This window comes from Macrobrachium rosenbergii, chromosome 48 (assembly GCF_040412425.1).
Source record: "Macrobrachium rosenbergii isolate ZJJX-2024 chromosome 48, ASM4041242v1, whole genome shotgun sequence".
In the NCBI taxonomy this organism is placed as follows: domain Eukaryota; kingdom Metazoa; phylum Arthropoda; class Malacostraca; order Decapoda; family Palaemonidae; genus Macrobrachium; species Macrobrachium rosenbergii.
Window position 1 is genome coordinate 54,943,060 of NC_089788.1, and position 20,391 is coordinate 54,963,450.

Below are 20,391 nucleotides of genomic sequence, written 5' to 3' on the forward strand. Positions count from 1 at the left end.
TGCAAGAACTCTATATTTAAAGTGCAGGTTTCAAACCTAATTGTATGAATGTCTGTCTATATGTAAAATCTTATTTCTCTCTTGTGTTGTGTATGGTTGTTTTATCCCAAGTTTTAATGAGGTTAATGGCCTTTGACAAAAACTGATTAATTTAATTGTGTTTATCAGTAACATATAGCATTACAGATATACCAAAAGTTTCAACTTAGGTTATACATTATTAAAGTCCAAGTAGGGGATGTGTTTGGATGGTGTAAGGATTTAAATTTTTGTATGCCATACCATATAATTGGCTTTTTATAGACTAAATTTTTTGTATGCCATACCATATAATTGGCTTTTTATAGACAGCTTTTTTCTTTTTCTATTTTTTGGTAGACAAACAGATGTACTTAGGGCTCTAATTGCCAATCAGCAAATTCTACGACCATTCCTGCGTGTTTGTGTTTGTGTGTGTTTGTGTAGATTAAAGTTTTCTTATGCCTACATGGGTTCATGATGCTAATGTTTTCTCAGCCACTGAAATTTCCTCAGCCTTCCATCTATGATGTTGGAGTATTGCAATGTACTTGGATATTCATATAAGTTCATTAAGTTTAAGGAATACCATTCCTGATACAGCAACAAATGGCATTTAATCTATCAGTAAAGTTCATGGTGCCTCCTTAAGGGACTTAACCAAGAAAATTTGTTTAAATACCTTTGACTTTACTGACTTCACCACTATGACCAGCAAGAAAAAGAGTAGCTTTGACACATGGTATACCTAAAGGTATGCATCCTTTTTTGGTAAGGAGATGAATACTTAATGCAAATGTTTAAGCATTGTATAAATACTTTATCATATATGTTGTGAGATGTTCAGATAAATGCTGTAGGTATGAGAAAAGTATATTACAGCAATAAAGCCCATTCAGTTGTAAGTCCAGTATGAAATTTTTGTTATCTCCTTCAGGTGGAAAAAATATTCAGTTAATTTTTACATATCATTACTTTGTCTATTAAAGGAATATACCTTAGAAGTGGTATTAATTATCCATCTCTTCTTTTGAATTTTGATGGCTTAATAGATTACAGCACTTTCTATGAGTGAAGGTCAAGGTTTTGAATCCCCCAAGGAAGTAAAGTTTGATGCTGGATTAACATCAAAATGTGGTTATTGGTTTAAAATATAAATTTAGAATGTTTGAAAGATACATAATATATATTATCTAAATTAACTATTTCTGTATCATTTGGGAACCATATGGAATATTTTGTTGACTTTTATTCAAGCAGTGGATGGTGCAGTCAGTTAATTCATGACTAAGGATTTTTGTGTACATAAGTGAATCACTGAATTGTGTGTTGTCGTGTGTAGGAAGCCACACCCAGACCTGTTTTAGCTCATTTTCAGTCACTTGTTGTGTTTAACTTGACTGTTGTTACTTGATAGTTTTTCTAGTTATTCGTTGAAGAGGGTTTATGAGTAGATGAAGATATTTTCTGTGAACTTTTGCTGAACTAGTCATTAGATTTCCTATTCGATGCATGAATTTTGTTAAGTGTCACAAATTGCAATATTGTAGTATAACAGGAAGTTAGGAATCATATGTTAACTACAAGTTTTGAATTTTAGTATAGTAAATTTAAGCTTACTTGGAAGTAGTGATGCTGATAATGCTCTCTATTTTCCAATTTTCCAACATTTGACAGTGTATTTCAGTTTAAACACATCCTTTATTTAATCATCATAATTTTAAATTACATACGCAGTATGAATGTATTACTTATATTTTTAAAATATTCATAGAATTATAAATTCAGGATTTTCATATTTTTTGGAACTGATATACTTGAGGGACTCTGCATTTAAAAGAGCCTGTCTGTTACTGTCAGGAAGTAGCCACTCTCTGATGTTTTTCGAAACTTTTTTTCTGTTCTAGGCAGAATCCAACGTCACCCATGTTAAGGAGGCTAATGAGAAAGCAGGCAAACTTCTCAAGTCGTAAAGCAAAAGCAATGCCTCCATGTTTTCTCATGATCATAATTACACGAAATGGTTTGGGTCATTTAAAGATTTTACTCTTTAGTTAATGGTTTTGAGTAGGCTAGAAGTATATACTTTTAAGATCAGCAAACTTAATTCATAGAGAGATGTTGAGTGGATGCTTAATTTCTGTGTGTTTTATGACAAGAAACTTAAGTGTTCAAATCAACATTTGGTTTGTCTTCTAATATTTCAGTATAGCACATAAGATAATCCTACCATTCACGTATGCACCGGAAGTTACCCGAGCTTGTTGCATTACAGTAGTCACTATATAGAATTTCCATGTACTTAGACTTGTAGCTAGAAGCAGTTTTATCTCCCTGGGTCACATTTTCACTATATATATTTATAGCAAGGGAACTTTGCTACTGTAGGATTTATGTAAACCCTGATAGTAGCAATCAAAGGACACTGAAACATAAGTACAGTCATATGCTGTATAACTTTTGAATGCCTTCAGACTCTTTGTGCAAGATACGAGAAGATAATCTCATTTCAAACTTATTGTTTCAAAGTTTCTTATTATATTGGTAGTGCATATGTAATTATGAAATAACTAAAAGCCATTTGCTTCCAGGATGTATCGCATTGGCAGACCTTTAGTGGGGGTAGTTATCTGTATGCTTTACATATTTTATTAATGCCTTTTATTGCTTTTATACATAACTTGAAGCAGTTTCATATAAAGTACTTAGTGTGTAAGATTTGAGAGTGACATATTGCCAGTACTGCTTCGAAGAAAACAGTGAACAGTCATTAATTATATAAAAAGGGTATACTTTCTTAGAATTAGTTTGTGTTAAAATGGGTAAGTATGTTGTATAATACTGTTTTTGTAATTTTTCAATTTGATATATTACAGCTCTTGACATAAGAAATTATTTCTTTTAGGATCACCGTGGTCATTGAAGTCTTTTAGACATTTGTGCTTTTGTGGAGCATTGAATTGTTTCAGTGCAGCTGCAAAAACCTTTTATTTTTATTTTTTTAGTTAATGTTTTTTATCATTACGCTATTGCTGAATAAGGTTTCCTGCTTGTATTTACGACTATATCTGTAACTTTTACAAGCTTAACTTATAACAATTTCATGGCTACAGCATTTTTATTATTTATTTTTTTACATTAGGTTATCAGCTTTACTTACAACTATTTCCTTAGTGTTTCTTTACTTTGCTCTGTACTGTAGTCTTTTATTACAGTAAATACATTTGATAATGTTCTGGAGAATTTGCAGAATTGACACTTCATTTTCTTTGGATTACAAATTCTTACTATGTACTTTTTTATTTTTAATGTAAAACTTGCATTTTCTTAAATGTAAAACTTGCATTTTCTTAATTGTCAAACATGTTTCACAAGTAAAACTTTGGGTTCATTGATACAAATTGTTTTATGAGTGGTATTGCTTGGTTTGGCTTTTATTATTTAACAAAAAAACATGAAGTTAATTTATGATGGGGATGATCTGCTTCGCAAATTAGCTTCTGAAGAACTGAATAATTCAGTTAACAGAGCATTTTTATTATATCTTGAATAGTTGGTGATATTCTTAAAATTGTAACTTTTGACAGGCCTTCATATTATGATCTGTTTAAAAAAGATTACAGTAGATGTTAGTACTGTAGGATATTAGAAATTATCATCGCAGTATGTCAAACCTTCATGATTGGCATGATCCTTGTTGGAAGGTGTTGATTCTTTTGAGTACCGTACTTCGAAAAGAAATTACAGAGACATTTAGTATGGTTAGGACATATTTTCTAGATCACTTTTTGAAGGAATTATAGCTGTAACTTAAAGGTATGCAATTGTTAGCTGAGTTTTATTTTTATATACATCAAAGGGTATATTTGATTTTAAAATACGTAGCCAAAAATTTTTGTAATTACATTTTTTATTTACATCTTTGTTCCCTGTTGGAAATAAATAGGTAAATGTGTTAGGACCTATCGAAAGCCTGCTTTCCATGGCACTTCATATTCCCTTTTTAATTTTTTTCTTCATTGGTGATTAACCCCTTCTGTATAATATACAAGTTCATAGAAGTGAGGGAATGGAAAATGTGAGCAGACTCCCACAGCTGGAAAACAGGTCTTTCTAGTAAAACAGGAAAGCTGTCATGTTGAGTACCAATTAAATTGAAGCTTTATCTTACAGATATCTTCATTCATTTTCAGATTTTAAGGATATCATTTTAATATCTGGTCTTGGACATGAATGATTACAATTAACATATGTGCATTAAAGAGTCTGAAACTTAGCAGTTTTCATTTTGGAGAATGAATTTTGTTGTTCATTATATTCTGCTTTGCACTGTTGTAGAATATAATTTGGTCAAGATGTACCGGTATTTGTTGTGATTTTGATTGACAAAATACTATAGGTTTCTTCATTTTTGAGCTTTGTTGGCTTTAGTTTTTCATCATAACACATGGGAAGCTTTTGATTGTAAAGAGGTTTAACCTTATTTTGGTCATTTATATGATAGATTTTAAGCATCACTTATCATTCTTCTTACTGGTAGTAGTCTGGAAACTAGCAGTGCATTGTGATATAGACTTCATAAGTATTGTAGAATCTCTCAATAACTAACTCTGGCTTGGGTGTCTGTTCATAGAAGTCAAGTTTTCAGGTCATCTGGAGGGTATGTCCATGAGTAGATTGACAAGGGAATATAGTCCATTAAAAAGAATAATCCACCTTTGAAAGAGAAACAGGATGTTATCTTTGGTTTTAATCTGAGATTGATAAAAGCTTTGTTTTGACAAAGATTTCAGGTTCATGGAGTTTAAAAATTTATAACAAAAAGCACCAAATGGTCTTGCCTTCAGAGTGCTTGGGTTTTAAGCCAAAATTCATAATCTAATCTCTAATCCATTGGCTAAGCATTTGCTGGTACCATGCTCCTTGTAAAGTACTAGGTAAACAGTCTTGAGAATAAGAATGTATATAATAATTCTTACCTCTGTAGGAACACATATAAATCAAATAAACAGAGCACTCACTAATCATAGGAGATACATCTGCGCTTATTAATTAAGAGAGATGAATTAGCAACATGATTTTCACTGCAATTTCACAGTGGATCCACAAATAGCAGTTACAAAGGGTGATGTTTTTTTGGTACAAAAACATGTTTTTTACACTAAGCTATTAATCATGAGATGCTTTATTCTGTTTAAAGCAGTCCCTGTCACAACTTGCTGCAGCCTCAACAGACTGCTCCCATTACACATCTACATATAATGGTACCCTCACATGGTGCTCCACATGTACCCTTGTTATGTTGTGTTCTTAAGGTCAGAACAGTGAGTGCAGAGGTGGGAGAGGGCAATAAAACCTCCTTGTGAAAACCATCAAAGATAGACTGGCTAAGAGGAAGGAGAGGGATCTCCTATACATTATAGTAATACAATCTGTCCAGTACCAATGAGGTAAAGCTTGGAGAAGGTGGATTGGCATTCCGTGTTGTGTTTGAATATCACAGAAGTTAAGATTTTCCAATCTCTTGGGCTCTTCTCTTTCTGCGAATTCATAACCTGCTAACCTTTCTTAGCCAAGCTCTAGTGTTCTTAAGAGATTGGTATCTTCCTAGCTTTGGTGTTTAGGAATACTGTACCCTCAAAGGGAAGGGGTGTGGTGCCATGTTGGTTGAACTCCAGAGCATAAACGGCACGTTCTTCAGGCAATCGGGACAACAGTGTTGTTGTGTACAGGAGAGTTTTGATGGTGTTTCGCATTTTTCTTTGTGTCTTTGCTATGAACTCAGAAATGAAGGAAAGGATTACCAATTACCATCCCTCAAAGTACATTCCAGCCCCCAATAGATTGTCAGCTCCCGCATCCTTTTTGTGGATATCGGGTACTAAGAAGGCCAATTTTGTAGCCAGTAAAAAAATGGGAGAGTTTTAGGGAGATCTGGTTTGGCTTATCTGGATTATGGTAAAGTCCCAGCTTGAGGCTTGACTGAAGATGCCGTAACTGATTGGCCAAAGTGACAGGTCAGGTATGAAATGTCTGTATCTGTACCCATGTTAGAGAGGGCCAGCCTAAAGCCCTTAATATTAGGTAGAAACACCTTCTGGACTCTTAAGGAAGTCAGTATCTGTGATCAGGGGAATAAATGGTTTCGGAGGGTGAGCATGTTCTGTGTGCTACTTACAGAGACGAACTTAGCCCATATACCTCGGATCTTTTGTAAGAAATGGAGATGGTGGCAGCAATTCTCAAAAAATTCTCTGTGTGCTGGATAACCTCTATGTGTGAAGGCAAAGGGAATCAGCCTGTCATGGAGTCTGTAGAGGTATGATTGCTTCCTCCACTAGGTTAAAGACTTGTAGCAATTTGATGTCAAATTAAAGTTGGTCCAGGAACCAATTCTGGTGGGGCCATAGCAGAGCAGTGAGTATAGAGATGGTGCTCCTTGACTCATATTTCAACCGCCACTTGTCAAATGATTCTGAAGGGTGGAAAGGGGTATATCTCTTAGCCTTCTCCCAAGCAGCCTGGTCTGATTGCGGAAAACAGTAGAAGAAAATCTTGTAGTTTATGGAGGCTGCAAACAAGATCGACCAATGAAGTCCCCCATACCAACCATATTACCTTGCAAACCTCCATGTTTAGGAGCCAGTAAACCCCCTGTATTCGCGGGGGATGTGTACCACATCCCCTGCAAATAGCTAAAATCTGCAAATACTTAAAACCCTTCTAAAAACATTTAGAACTGCCTGTTTTGATAGTTCAAACACACAAAAAAAAAGACTAAAAATGTTTATACAGGTATTATCCTACTTACAAAGGGGTTAGGTTCCAAAAAGCCCATCGTTTGTTGGAAAAAACGTATCTCGAACATAGCCTAACCTACACTTGTGTATTTAGTTCCATGTGTACATATAAGGTAGCCTAGCCTACACTATAAAGTATACTCTGTACATACACTGTATAGTAATTATTAATATTGGCTAATTCTGGAGGTTCATGCAGAGTGACTTATGATAATTCAGTACAGAGAGAAATTGAATAATAAACCAGAATTAACTTAACCTACGTTATGGTGTACCGTATACATATACGGTAGCCTAGCCTGCATTAAACTGTACTCTATATTCACCTATTAATACCGTATTATACAAACGTCAACATAACGAATATGCATCTTTTTCATGGACCTTTTAAAATGTTATGCTTTACAGTACTTCACTGTATCCAATAATATTGTATATATTCTTATATTGCCTTTGTATTATCAATTGCGATCATAGCGATCAATGTTTTGGTTTGGAAATCGATTACGCGGTAAGTTTATTTTGCTGTATTTAACTCAGTTCAGAGTGCTTTTCTTGCTCCTAGTTAGCTTAAATGAATCTCTAGATACTTTATTTATATGGAGCAAGGTTATTTTTCGTTATACAAAGTGTTTTTAATTCGAAATATAACTTAAATACGTCTCATTGTGAAATTAATTTAGCAATTTTTTTTGTTAATAGATGACATTGGCCGTTTGGGGGCATGTTTGTTTTGTGTAAAATAAAATCAAGATTCCTTTCGCTATTTTCACTTGGTTTCTTCGTAATACGAGCGTTATGTATTTATCTTTATCAGCATAAAAACAGCAGTAATGTGTTCTTTCATGCCCAGTAGTTTTGATTAAAATAATTTCTCTCCAATTTTAATTACGGTTGAGTGTCATTCACGTTGCCGATGCACGATAATTTATAGTCATGAGCAGCTTGAACATTGTTTTCTCAGCTTCAGCTACAACTTGCAGCTTAAATTTAGCAGTATATTTCCTTGCAGATCTTTTATCCATAGCAAATAAGGGTATAATGTAAAAATATATCAGTTCTCTTCTACTTAACCCTTAAACGCCGACTGGACGTATCGTACGTCGACTAAAATTGTCTGTCGGGTGCCGAGTGGACGTACTGTACGTCGACTACAAAAAATTTCAACCTTCGGTCAACTTTGACTCGACCGAAATGGTCGAAAAACACAATTGTAAGCTAAAACTCTTACATTCTAGTAATATTCAATCATTTACCTTCATTTTGCAACAAATTGGAAGTCTGTAGCACAATATTTCGATTTATGGTGAATTTTTGAAAAAACTTTTCCCTTATGTCTGCGTGCGGTAACTCGGCCGAATATCTCAGAAATTCTTCCGTCACTTTGTCGTAATGTTTGCACCGTTTTGTATTAGTCGTTACATAAAGTTTTATATATGAAAATGTGTGCAGTTTCATGTAGAATACAACAGAAAATAACTCATGGTTGTAGCTTTTATCAGTTTTGAAATATTTTCATATAAATCATGATAAGTGCCAAAATTTCAACCTTCGGTCAACTTTAATTCGACCGAAATGGTCGAAAAACGCAATTGTAAGCTAAAACTCTTACATACTAGTAATATTCAATCATTTACCTTCATTTTGCAACAAATTGGAAGTCTCTAGCACAATATTTCGATTAATGGTGAATTTTTGAAAAACGAAACTTTTTCCTTACGTCCATCCGCGTGCGGTAACTCTGCCGAACATCTCAGAAATTCTTTCGTCACTTTGTCGTAATGTTTGCACTATTTTATATTAGTCGTTACATAAAGTTTTATATATGAAAATGTGTGCAATTTCGTGTAGAATACAACAGAAAATAACTCATGGTTGTAGCTTTTATCAGTTTTGAAATATTTTCATATAAATCACGATAAGTGCCAAAATTTCAACCTTTGGTCAACTTTAACTCGACCGAAATGGTCGAAAAACGCAATTGTAAGCCAAAACTCTTACATTCTAGTAATATTCAATCTTTACCTTCATTTTGCAACAAATTGGAAGTCCCTAGCACAATATTTCGATTTATGGTGAATTTTTGAAAAAAACTTTTTCTTTATGTCCGCGCGGTAACTCTGCCGTACATCTCAGAAATTCTTTCGTCACTGTGTCATAATGTTTGCACCATTTTATATTAGTTGTTATATAAAGTTTTATATATGAAAATATGCGAAATTACATGTCGAATACAACAAAAAATAACTCATGGTTGTAGCTTTTATCAGTTTTGAAATATTTTCATATAAATCACAATAAATAGAAAAAATTATACCTTCGGTCAACTTTAACTCGACCGAAATGGTCGAAAACTGCAATTTTAAGCTAAAACACTTACAGTCTAGTAATATTCAATCAATTACCTTCATTTTGCAACAAACGTGAAGTCTCTAGCACAATATTTCGATTTATGGTGAATTTTTTAAAAAAACTTTTTTTACGTCCGCGCATTACGAATTCATGCATCATTTTGTGACAATATTTTCTGTGTTGCTTTGATCGTTTTACAATTTGTTATATACCAAAATAATTGCAATTTAGTGTACAATACAAAGAAAAAAAATAACTCGTTAGCTTTAACCGTTTTGCTCACAGCGCGATTTGTATACAATTATATATGAAAAATTTTTTTCGCGCTGTCATATATTTCAGTATTTATATATGATAATGATATTTTTTTCATTTCTGATGGTTGCATACTAAACTTCAGGCAATGACAAAAAAAAAGGAGCCAAAAATGAACTCTTAATCTTAAAAACTAAGCGTGCTGTGATTTTTTGAAAAATCTTTTTTTCCGCTTTGGCGCTAACTCCCGAACACCGCTGGCATACAATAGACTTTTGTAAATAGAGGCTCGGCGTTTAAGGGTTAACGTCATTTGTAACATAACTACGGTAATTGTTTACTACCGTACGATGGTTGAAATACAAGCAAAACAGCTGTTGTTATCCGATTTGGTTATTAGCAAAACAAGTTTCTTGTTCAGTTGTTTATGGTTGCGTGCATTTATGCAAGAGTATAATGTTACTAACAATACTTTTATCATTCTCTTCTACTTTTTTTAACCAGAAGATGAGATAAAGAGATGGAGGAAAAGAAGTTGGTCTGTTGCAATTTGGTCTTTCGCTGCCTGATTGTACGATGGCACCTGCGCCCGCGCGAAATTTTGAAAATATTTTATAAATATTGTCGTATTGGTATTAATTGCTTACCCCATCGCAAAATCGAGTTATCTTAAGATGAATTATCGTAACTTGAGCGCTACCTGGGTATCTGAGTATTTTAATAGTTTTATAAAAAAAAGTGCATTTAGTCATAAAAATTATATGAAAATACAGTAATTAGTGAATATTTCTCAGTGAAAAATACCGCAAATGGGCGAATTTTCTGCAAATAATATGTATATATGTCCATAGAAAAATCCGTGAATAGGTGAGTCCGCAAATCATGAGAACGCGAATACGGGGATTTTACTGCATGTGGTTTTTCTTTATTGAAGTCCACAATGATGTTCTTTTCCCTTTGGACAAATCATAAGATGAAAGCAATTCAGAGGTATTTTGTGCAAGTGAATATCTATATTGGCTGGTGGCACAGGTCCTCTGAGTGAGTTCCTACATTGCAGAGGTTAGTTGTATTGTTGGCGCATCTCTGACCCTTCAGTCCTCTAAAGACATCACAAATGCTTGGAGGCCTAGGAACATGGCTTGTAGTTCTACCATGTCTCTACTTTTTGTCTGTTGTCCAGGACCTTTCCCTCTTCTACAGATCCCAACCTTAGTTAGTCACCCATGGACAGAATTACAAAACTTATCTGGCAAGCTTTAGTCATCCCTTTCTGTATGTTCTCCTGTTTCCACCATCTAACATCCATAATGAAATCCTGAGTTACTGTGAAAAGAGGGATGTTGGTCATGGGTTATACCTGTTGGCACCATTCACCAGAGTGAATGCATAACTTGCTGAACAGGACTAATTTCACAGAGAACAGGTGCCATGACTTGAGACAAAGGAGGCATGATCTGCATAGGACATACGCAATTGGTTATACCTTGCCCCACCTCCATTGATTGGGGTATCTATTTTCATGCCTAGGTATGTGGCCTCAGTGGAGGGAGACTGGTCTGGCTTCTCCATTTGATCTGCAGACCCATGTGTTGGTGTAGTCTTATAATTAACCAAAAATCAAAGGAAACAGACACCCACCCTTCGGGCCCAAACCACCACTGGGGCCAGTTCATAAAAAAGACTTGCAGTGCCATCAAAAGAAAGAACTCATTGTGGAATCCCTGCTGCAGATGCAAATCTTATCTGATACAGGATTTACTGCTAAAGGAATAATTTAGTTTTATGTACCCAACAATACATCTGTTTTCTTAGCAGATTTGCATGACCTGTGGTCAGTAATTAAAATTATTGAAACATGCCATCAGCAAAATTTATAATTTTCAGTCCCTTGAAGTGCTTTAGAAAGTCCTGAGGTGCCAGTCAGATGAAGACTAGAGATCTTTGAAGGTCATGTCTTCCTTATTTATTACTGTTTTTGACAAGAGTTAGAATGACAAAAATGTAGAGATTGGAGGTTCTCCTTAGCGAGTGAAGCATTTTTTGTCATTTGCTTTATCTTCTTTCAAAGAATTTATCCTCCTCCAAGATGGTGCATGCACCACCAAGAACCCATTTCTGCAAGTTGAGTAGCACAATAGACTGGCTTATCACTCAAGCATATTCCATTGGAATGAGGTTGGGGTGATGGAGTTGAGAGTGTGAGTAGCGGGAATATTCTGGGGAGCGACCTCTGTTGCTTTGGAGAGTTTTCTAGGCTGGGTATTGTAGTCCTGGAGCCATATAAAACCACCTCAGCCTCTGGTCTGGTAGGGGAAAAGCAAGAGTGCCTATTGGATGATTGTAATTTATTTATGAAAATTCAGCTTCTGACTTAAACAGCAGACACTCAGCTCTCATACACTCACCATTGGCTTTAAGGGCCTAGTGGGATCCATTGCTGCTCCTACTAGACTTGTAAAATCAGTAGCTGGTATGTGATCTGATCAGTCTATTTTGTTTCTAGACTGTTACTGCTGTGCCTTTTTATTTCGTGATTACTGATTTTTTCCCAGAAAAATTAACACTATTATGAACAATAATTGCCATTTTAGTGTCTTTCTAATCTTGATTTTCCATGAGTATACAGCACCAGCACTTCTGTATTAGATCTCAAAAAGAGTGTCTTTCTTGAAAGTTTGTTAGGAGCATAGACTTTTGGTCGTTTTCTCATGCCAGCCTTTATGCTCCACAACATTTTTGTGGATATCATTTGATATCATCAGAAGCTCAGAGGCTTGGAATTGAATGACATTATTGGATGTCAAAAAATCTCAAAGGTATAATATGAATCATTTAATCCATACTTCAGAAATTGTACAGAAAAGTAGTATTACACTGTTAAATAACCAAGGGCTTCTCCTGTGGTTTCATTCTTAAAGATAACTTTTTATGGAGTAAGTAGCTTAATGGAGCTGGATTACACCTGTAAAGGTATTATTAGTTTTAAGAACGTGGATAGATGTATAATATGTTAAGACTAAAGAATATTTTAAGTCATTTTATCTGACATATATGATGCAGGGTTTTGTTTTCAGTGGTAGTAGGAATTCTTTGTTGTCATATATTATGGTTCATGTTATGATCTATCCTTTGGTATGTTGGTTTTTCCAACTGAACATGCTTCTTATTTGCTTAACTTGTGTATTTTGGCATGTTTTATGGCTTCTTAAAGTGGATGTTTGAGTTCCATTAAACGATTAGTTTTTGGTGCAATTATCAGGCATTGAAGCTGGAACTGAAAAAGTGTTTGTCTCACACTCAGGCCATTCCTGTCTTGTGATGGGTAATGGTCCTAAAGTAGCAAATAAACTCTCATATTCTTAACACCACTCTCAGGATGCAAATGCTATTCTGTGAATGCCAGTAGCTTTTTGTGATCTTCATCTTTTAGACAAAATTGCTCAAAGCAGTTTCATTTTTGCCAACTGTCACAATTATGATTTAGTACATCACAAAGATATTGAAATTTTTCCCCATGATTGATTTCAACAAGGAACATCCGTCGGTGCCCTGAGTTCATATGTTTAAGGAACTAGTATTTGCTGCTATATTTTAAAGCATCTTCATCTAAGTTCTGGCGAGGCATCACAGTGCACTACTGCCTTGTACCAGACATCTTAAATCTTTTTACTGTAAAACTGGGTAAATTTAACCTTGCCTTAGCTTTTCTGACTAGCATTAATGTACATGTTTGTAAATACTGTACTGTATTGGTTTAATTCAGTTATTGTTGTCTGTTCTCTGTTTTTTGCTAATGGACATTCTTTCTGTTGACATTTACTGCATAAGATTATGGCCTTTAGAGTTGTTCCATATGAATGTATGTCCTTTTTGAATAGTAGAAGAAATGATGAAAATAATAATTCAAGCTAATTTTTACCAGCATTTTCTGGATATCACCTGTCTCTCACAGGTACTACCAAGGTTTGTTGAGGTTGGCAGTAAACTGGTTCTCTTGTAGTATGCTTCAAACAGTCCAGGTAGAGATACTTGGCCTCATAAAGGGATCCTTGCATCTTCACTCAAAGGAATGGGATACCAATTGTGGTTACGTGTCCCTTATAAATAACACGTTGGCTTCATTCAAAAAACCCACCTGACCAGCAACATTGTCACTTGTATATATCTGGGAATACAATAAAATATTTTCAGTAGTTTCTTGTCCACTGCTGGAAATAACAAAGCAAATTTAGAGCCACTCAGAGCACTAAGTTAGTTTGAGGCTAAATTTTTTCAGACTTATTTTGAAGCTTAGATTTCCAAGGAGGGACTGTTATATCTTTGGGTGATATGTATTCAAACTTTATTTCACTTTTTTCTTTGAAATAAGTTAGCCTTCCTGATGTATTTTGATGAACATTCTCTTATTATCATTATCTGTTTCATCACTGCCACATTGGTCAGCTACATAAGGATTTCAGGTGTGACAATTAGGCAGGAGAGGAGGGTTGAGACTTGCATCACATATAGCTCTGCCAGAAAGGCAAATATATCAGAAATGTTGGTGGTATTTGCTGCTACCAATTAAGTGCATTTAATTGTACTTGAAGTAACTGTCCAGTACTATTACATTTACATGAGGAATTATCTGGAAAATTATGGCCTTTTTAATCTGTGGACAGATGAATTATTTTTAAGGTAAGGTTGGTTGAAGATAAATCTCCATGAGGCATAAAAACCTAAAAGGCTTGGTAAAAGCACATCATACTTTTGCAGGCATTCATTGCAACTGAAAAATGTATAGTTCCTAACCTCCCAACCAACATGATGACTTCCTGAATTCTTGCAAATATGATTTCAAACGGCAGTGTACCATAAACGAGGATGAGGAGTTTCAATTGAATGTAAGCCTCAGATATTTCGTAAAGATGATGACAATGATTTGGTAACTGATAAACAAATCCAGGTCACTGAGCTGAACTAGCGGAAACAAGGTATTGACATGATAGGGAAGAAATACCATAGATGAGAAGAATTGTTAGAAGACCAAGACATTACCATGCTCCAACCTGAAGTTTACTTCTTAGTGCATCTATGGTTTTTTCTGTAATTTCACCAACTCCTCCTTTTTGCTGTCTTTAGTGCTGAATGGCCAAAAGTGCCCTAGTAGCTTTGCTTGACAGCTTGAATTTCAGAAAATTAAACTAAACTCCAACCCAAAATTCTGTGTTCTTGGGAGGGTCAGCTTTTGTAGGTAAATGTAAATCAGACCATGAAAAACACAGATTGACCGGCCAGAAAGAAGAACAGTTTTCCAAAGGGTTTGCATCCAAGTTTCCATTGAGATGCAGAGTTTAAACCATTGGTAAAGGGATTCAAAGCTCTGTTGTCTTTATCAGCATTCATTCAAATGGTCACAAAAGTCACCCACCCATTCCCAGAGGTCATGGGCATCTTTGTTACTTATTTTAGATTCAGTGTACTGGCAGTAAATGGTAATAAATGGTAACAAACTGTAGCAGCTAAAGATCATTTAATGACAGTACAGTACTCATCACAAAAGTGCCTGACATATAAAAGGATCTATTACAGTATAACAGTACTCAATGACACATTAAGGATAGGAGGGTTTAAGGAGCAATGGAGAGAGAGAAGACATTGTATAGTTATATGAAGGATATGTGATTTCAGTGCTGTACAGAGTTAAAGAGCATAAAAGTTTAAGACCTGCTCGAGGCAGCAAGAAAACCAAGAACTGTTATTAGATCTACTTTGCACTGCAAGTATCAAAAGAAGATTGTCAAAGTATTTAATCCAAGGGCTGAATGTCAAGGGGTAGCATTCTTTATTGAGGACATGACTGTTTTCATATCATATTATTAATGCATTAAGTGGGTGTTCTAACCAACTTTTATCTTCATCACAGAGCGGAGGCACACTTTCTGTAGGAAAAACCCAAAAAAGTGTGCAGCTTGATAAACAAGAATCTGCAGAGTAAAATAATATAAGAATGTCTATAGGTGAAGAATATAAAGCAGCAGATAATCAAAGATATTTAGTGTAACCATTAGTTAACAAGTGAATTATAGTAAAAAGGTCAGTAGACAAAAACATATGCAAACATTAGGTCAGAAAAAAGCACAGGTAATGGTGTGGGGTACTTTAGTGTACTGTTGCAATCTTTTGCACACACCTACAATTCTGCTAGGGAAACTGTTCCAGTTTTGCATTAAAGGAAATTTAATACTTCTGGTACCAGGCATTGGTGCATTGTAGCACCTCATCAGAATGTGAACACCAGCACTCTGGAATGACTTGCAGGAGCTTAATTTAGTCATAGACACTTAGGGCAATATCAGTAACAATCTATTAAAATATAACTTTTGGAAGTTGGACAAACAGGTATCTTCTAATGATGGATTAAGCCATAACTCATTGTCTGGAAAAAGAAAGCCACCACCTTGAGGAATTTAAAAGATAAAAGATTACAGAAGAATGCTAACTGGAGAGCGATAGCCCAACAGTGGTAGAACTTAGGATTAGGATCATGCTGCATTGATATCGTTATCTGTAGATTTAAAATTCAGTAACAAAAAGATAAAACAATTAAGAAAAGCTAGGACTGTACTAGCAGTTGCTATTCCTAGGAAGCAGGCAGCTACATTTTTCAAATAAAAGTACCATTCAAAATGTTAGCTTGGACAGTGAAGGGAGAATTATGGAACATGTACTTGAGATGCACAAAAAGAGGAAGGAGAGTGTCTTGCTCTTGTAAAATAAAATGAACAGACTGAAAAATCTATTCCCCAGAGACAAAATTACCTTTGAGTTGGCAAAGCCAACCCATCAACACTAATGGCTGTTGGCTTTGTGTACCCCCTTTGCTGAATCTTTAGGTTTGTTGCAAGTTTCTGAACATTTAGTTCCAGTATTAGGTTGTTAATCTTGTGGCCAGTCTCAACAAATGATCAGTTCTGCCTGTTGTTATCACAAGCATTTTGTCAAGTTTACCCCATATAGGGTAAATATTAGTTTTCTCGTGTGCACTTTCTGCCTGAACTCCCATCAGGTTTATGTCTTGATTTATTTTGATTTTTTCAAGATATTTTGGGCCTTTCCACAGGCACTAATTATGCCACTTCCATACTGAATACTTTTTGAACCAACTATTCTTCAAACATCCTCATAATGTATCCAAACCATTTCAGTCATAAAGGTTTTTGTCTATTTTTCAGCTGCTGGATACTATACCCTTGTTTGTAATATGAACTTGCCACCACGCTCAGGCCATGTAGCTCAATAATTTTCACACTTTTTTTAAAATCATCACTGTTTCGTCAATGCCCATGTTTCTGCTGCGTCATAAGTCTTTGCTTTCCCTTCTGAAACTTTTTTTTACTGCATAGGTAATCCATCTTCTGTCCAGGGTACCCCCAAAGGTGATAGAAATATTCTGTCTCTTCTAAGACCTATCCATATACTACCAGATAGTTCTCTCCACTTCCCTCTCTTCTGCATGTGGTCATCTGCTATATTTTGGAAATTGAGAATCCCTTTCTCCATGTATGTTTTGTAATATTGAGCATCTCTTATGACACCATGTTTTATAGTGGTACAAAAGACAGAGTTCACCCTCCACACCTTTCTTCAGCAGTCACATGTACACTTAATTGTATATACTTTTTTCTATAATTCCTTAAGCTAAGTTTTTCTTCTGTTAATTTTCAATCTTCTCTTCCCCATTTCCCTGTTAATCTTTAAACATGCCTCTTATATCTTCTTCACATTCTGCTATAAACATTAGGTGATCTTCATGAAGCTTCCCCCAGGGGCCTCGTTTTCTGCACTACAATACAACAAGACTGTAGGCCTGATTCTTGATGGGACTCTTAACATTTATCCTCAAAGCTAGTAGGAACTAGCAATCATTGGTAGTTACCCATCGAATTGCTGTACCAACAAGATCCATGTAAAGCTCTGCAAGAATGAAACATTTCAGAAAATAGGGAGGTTAGGAAAGCCTGTGAGAAGATCTCCAATTTGGAAATGACCAGAGTCACTTTAAAAATAAGTGATTTGCTGAACATAGCAGGAGAGCCAGTCAATAATAAACAGCATAGTGTATGTGAAAAGAGAATTAGCCAAATGCGTTGGAAAAAAGTAAGGAAACAATGATGTACAAAGGAAAAAGGAAAGCAATAGAGTGTGGAAAGTACAGTATAGCAAAATGAAATTGCTTCAGCATGTTATCAGAATACAGTACTGTATTGGGGAAGTTGCTAGAAAAAAGTGTGATAAAATTGTTAAAATCAGCAGTTGTCAATTTTGCATCATGCCAGAGAAATAGGCAATGAGGCACTACAGGAAAAGTATGTAGTATAAAAATGACTGTCCATTTTGCTTTATGCCAGAGAAATAGAAAATGAGGCAAATAAAGGAAAGTACTGTATATAAAAAAAAGTCAGCTACATAAAAGCTTTTTTCAGAGTACTAAGACTGTCAATTAGATGGCCATTACAAAAGCAAAGAATAAAAAGGGCTTGTTATGCTAATGGTATTACTGTACATAACACAAAGGATATAGAGTGATGACAGCGTGAGTCCTTTGTTGCCTATCTTGGCAATGTAGGAAGCTACAAATCAGTGTTGAAAGGGAGGCCCACAGTGAAATGGAGAGGGAAAGATTGAGAATCAACTTGGGCACAACAAACCTTATTGTGATTTGCAGTGAAAGCAGTGGAAAAAGTATGGCCAAGTAAGTGTCCATGTGGTTGCTACAGAAGTCAGAATGAACTCAGTACAGTACGTACTCTATGTCAAATGTAATAGATGGTGTCACTAAAGTTAATCATTGTTAGCAAAATATAAGAGGAGCATGGGAGTTCTGATCCCCAAACTTTATAAGAAGAGCAAAATCAGAAGAGAGGGAGGAGGAGGAGCACAATGCTGAGGCACAAGTCTAGGCCTTAGGAGATGTAGAACTTTACTGGTACTTTGAGAACATGCTTTTATCAGAAACAGGCACTGAGAATAGTAACAGCTTGGATGAAGAGGTAATAGAATGCCTGGGTACTGGCTACTAGTAAGAGCTAGTACACAAATAGCAAAAGCAATGAAATTTTGAACAGGTGTGACTATAAAATGCTAAGATTTGTGGTTGGATGCATTGAGAATACCTTATTACAGGTTAATATCTTGCAGAGAAATTTGGTATCCAGCATCTGGAAGATAGACTGAGGTGTCAGATATCAAAGAATTATTATTATTATTATTATTATTATTCAGAAGATGAACCCTTATTCATATGGAACAAGCCATTCGGGGCCACTGACTTGAAATTCAAGCTTCCAAAGAATATGGTGTTCATACAGAAGGTAATGAGAAACACAGAAAGAGGAGATCAATTATTAGAAAAACAAATAAATTAAAAAATTGATAAATAATTAAAAATGTAAGTAAAATATTAAAATACAAGTTGAATTGTTGTAGGGTAGTAATGCATTGCATGTTCGCCTAAACTTCTGAAGTTCCAAATTGCATGACATCCTCTGAGAGGCTGTTCTGAAATCCAGCGGTGTGAGGAATAAAGGACATCTGGAATTGAGAAGTTTGGCAGCAAAGCACATTTACTGACTATTGGTGCTGCTGTTTAGCAAATCTGGTTGCTCTCGGCAGGAAAAGGGGATCAAGGATCAAATGTGAATGTGAAAGATCTCTGTTAAAATACAACTTATGAGAAAATGACAAACAAGAGACCATCTGTTGATGATCCAAGTCGTAACTGCTGATGTTAGGAAATCGAAGCCTACCACCACGAACCACAAGTGTTGCATCATTGCTATACTGAACAATCTTGTTTTCCAGGCAAACGACCATATCGCTTGTGTACAGTAAAAATAACATTGGACCAAGAACGCTACCCTGTGGAACTCTGGACGCAGTAGGTGGTTGGTTCACTAAAAATCCCATCAACAGCAACTTGCTGCTGCCTACCTGTAAGGAAATCTTGAAGTAATCCTAAAATATATCCAGCCACTCCAAGCTTCTGAAGTTTATAAATAAGTGCTTTGTGATTTACCAAATCGAAAGCAGCACTAAAATCTATTTGACATACGTACTCTGCACTCAAAACCCTTATCAAGGTTCTCCTGCCAATGGCATGTCAAATCTAAAAGAGTATTACAGGTACCTAACTGCTTCCTATATGCATATTGACTATCAGCTAACAATCCTTTAGATTCCACATACTTATACAGTGGCTTAAAAATAAGTTTTTTCAGCAACTTTGGAGAGCACAGAAGAATAGAAATTGACCTGTAATTACTGCAGTCTGCAGATATGCCACTCTTTGGAACAGGCACTGTATTACTAAGCTTGCACTTATCCGCAAAGATACTACGTCGACATAAAAATGATAAAAATGATAGAAAAGTAACAGGACAAAGACTTGGGGTAAGGCCCAGAATATCATGAAAAGGGACAGACTAGACTTAAAGTAGAAAGTGTACAATACAGAAGACAGTGGAGAGAACTCACTTTAGATCTAACCTGTGAAAAGAAAAATTTGACAAAAATGTTAGTGATGATCCATGAAATGAAGACTGACAAAGTTACTAAACTATATTGGAGATACTGTCTTGTTATATTGAAATGTTTCTACTATATTCCGTAAATCAAATTTAATTTTGGTATTGTAATGGAGTTTAACAGGACTCTTCACTAAAAGTTTAAAACTCCTGTAGGGTGAATCTAAAGGATTTGTTCTCTAATTTGAACGACAGTATTAGCAGTGCATAAAGGTCCTTTACTCCACAGATGACTTTTAAAACTAGAGTGATGTTTTTCATGGAAAATATAAGGAACAACTGGCTGTTTTGCAATGAAGTTTAAACATTAATATAATACATACAAGAATAACATGTGATTTTGCTGTTACAGTGAAAACCTCCTGTTAAAAACCAGCTTCATATAAATTGCTATTAGT

The 20,391-nt window shown here is 35.3% G+C and overlaps 1 protein-coding gene across 10 annotated transcripts in view; it reads left to right on the forward strand.

Annotated features, from left to right (window-relative positions):
- The window catches only part of LOC136831410 (synaptosomal-associated protein 25-like), a 176,922-nt gene that overhangs the window by 150,071 nt on the left and 6,460 nt on the right, over positions 1–20,391 (forward strand). For 3 of the 10 annotated variants that reach the window (XR_010850862.1, XR_010850864.1, XR_010850863.1), the window contains exon 7: positions 1,926–2,041. The exons of the other annotated variants lie outside the window; for them this stretch is intronic. The gene's annotated coding sequence lies outside the window, so the exon portion shown is untranslated. The remainder of the gene's footprint in view (positions 1–1,925; positions 2,042–20,391) is intronic. 10 annotated transcript variants of the gene reach the window in all.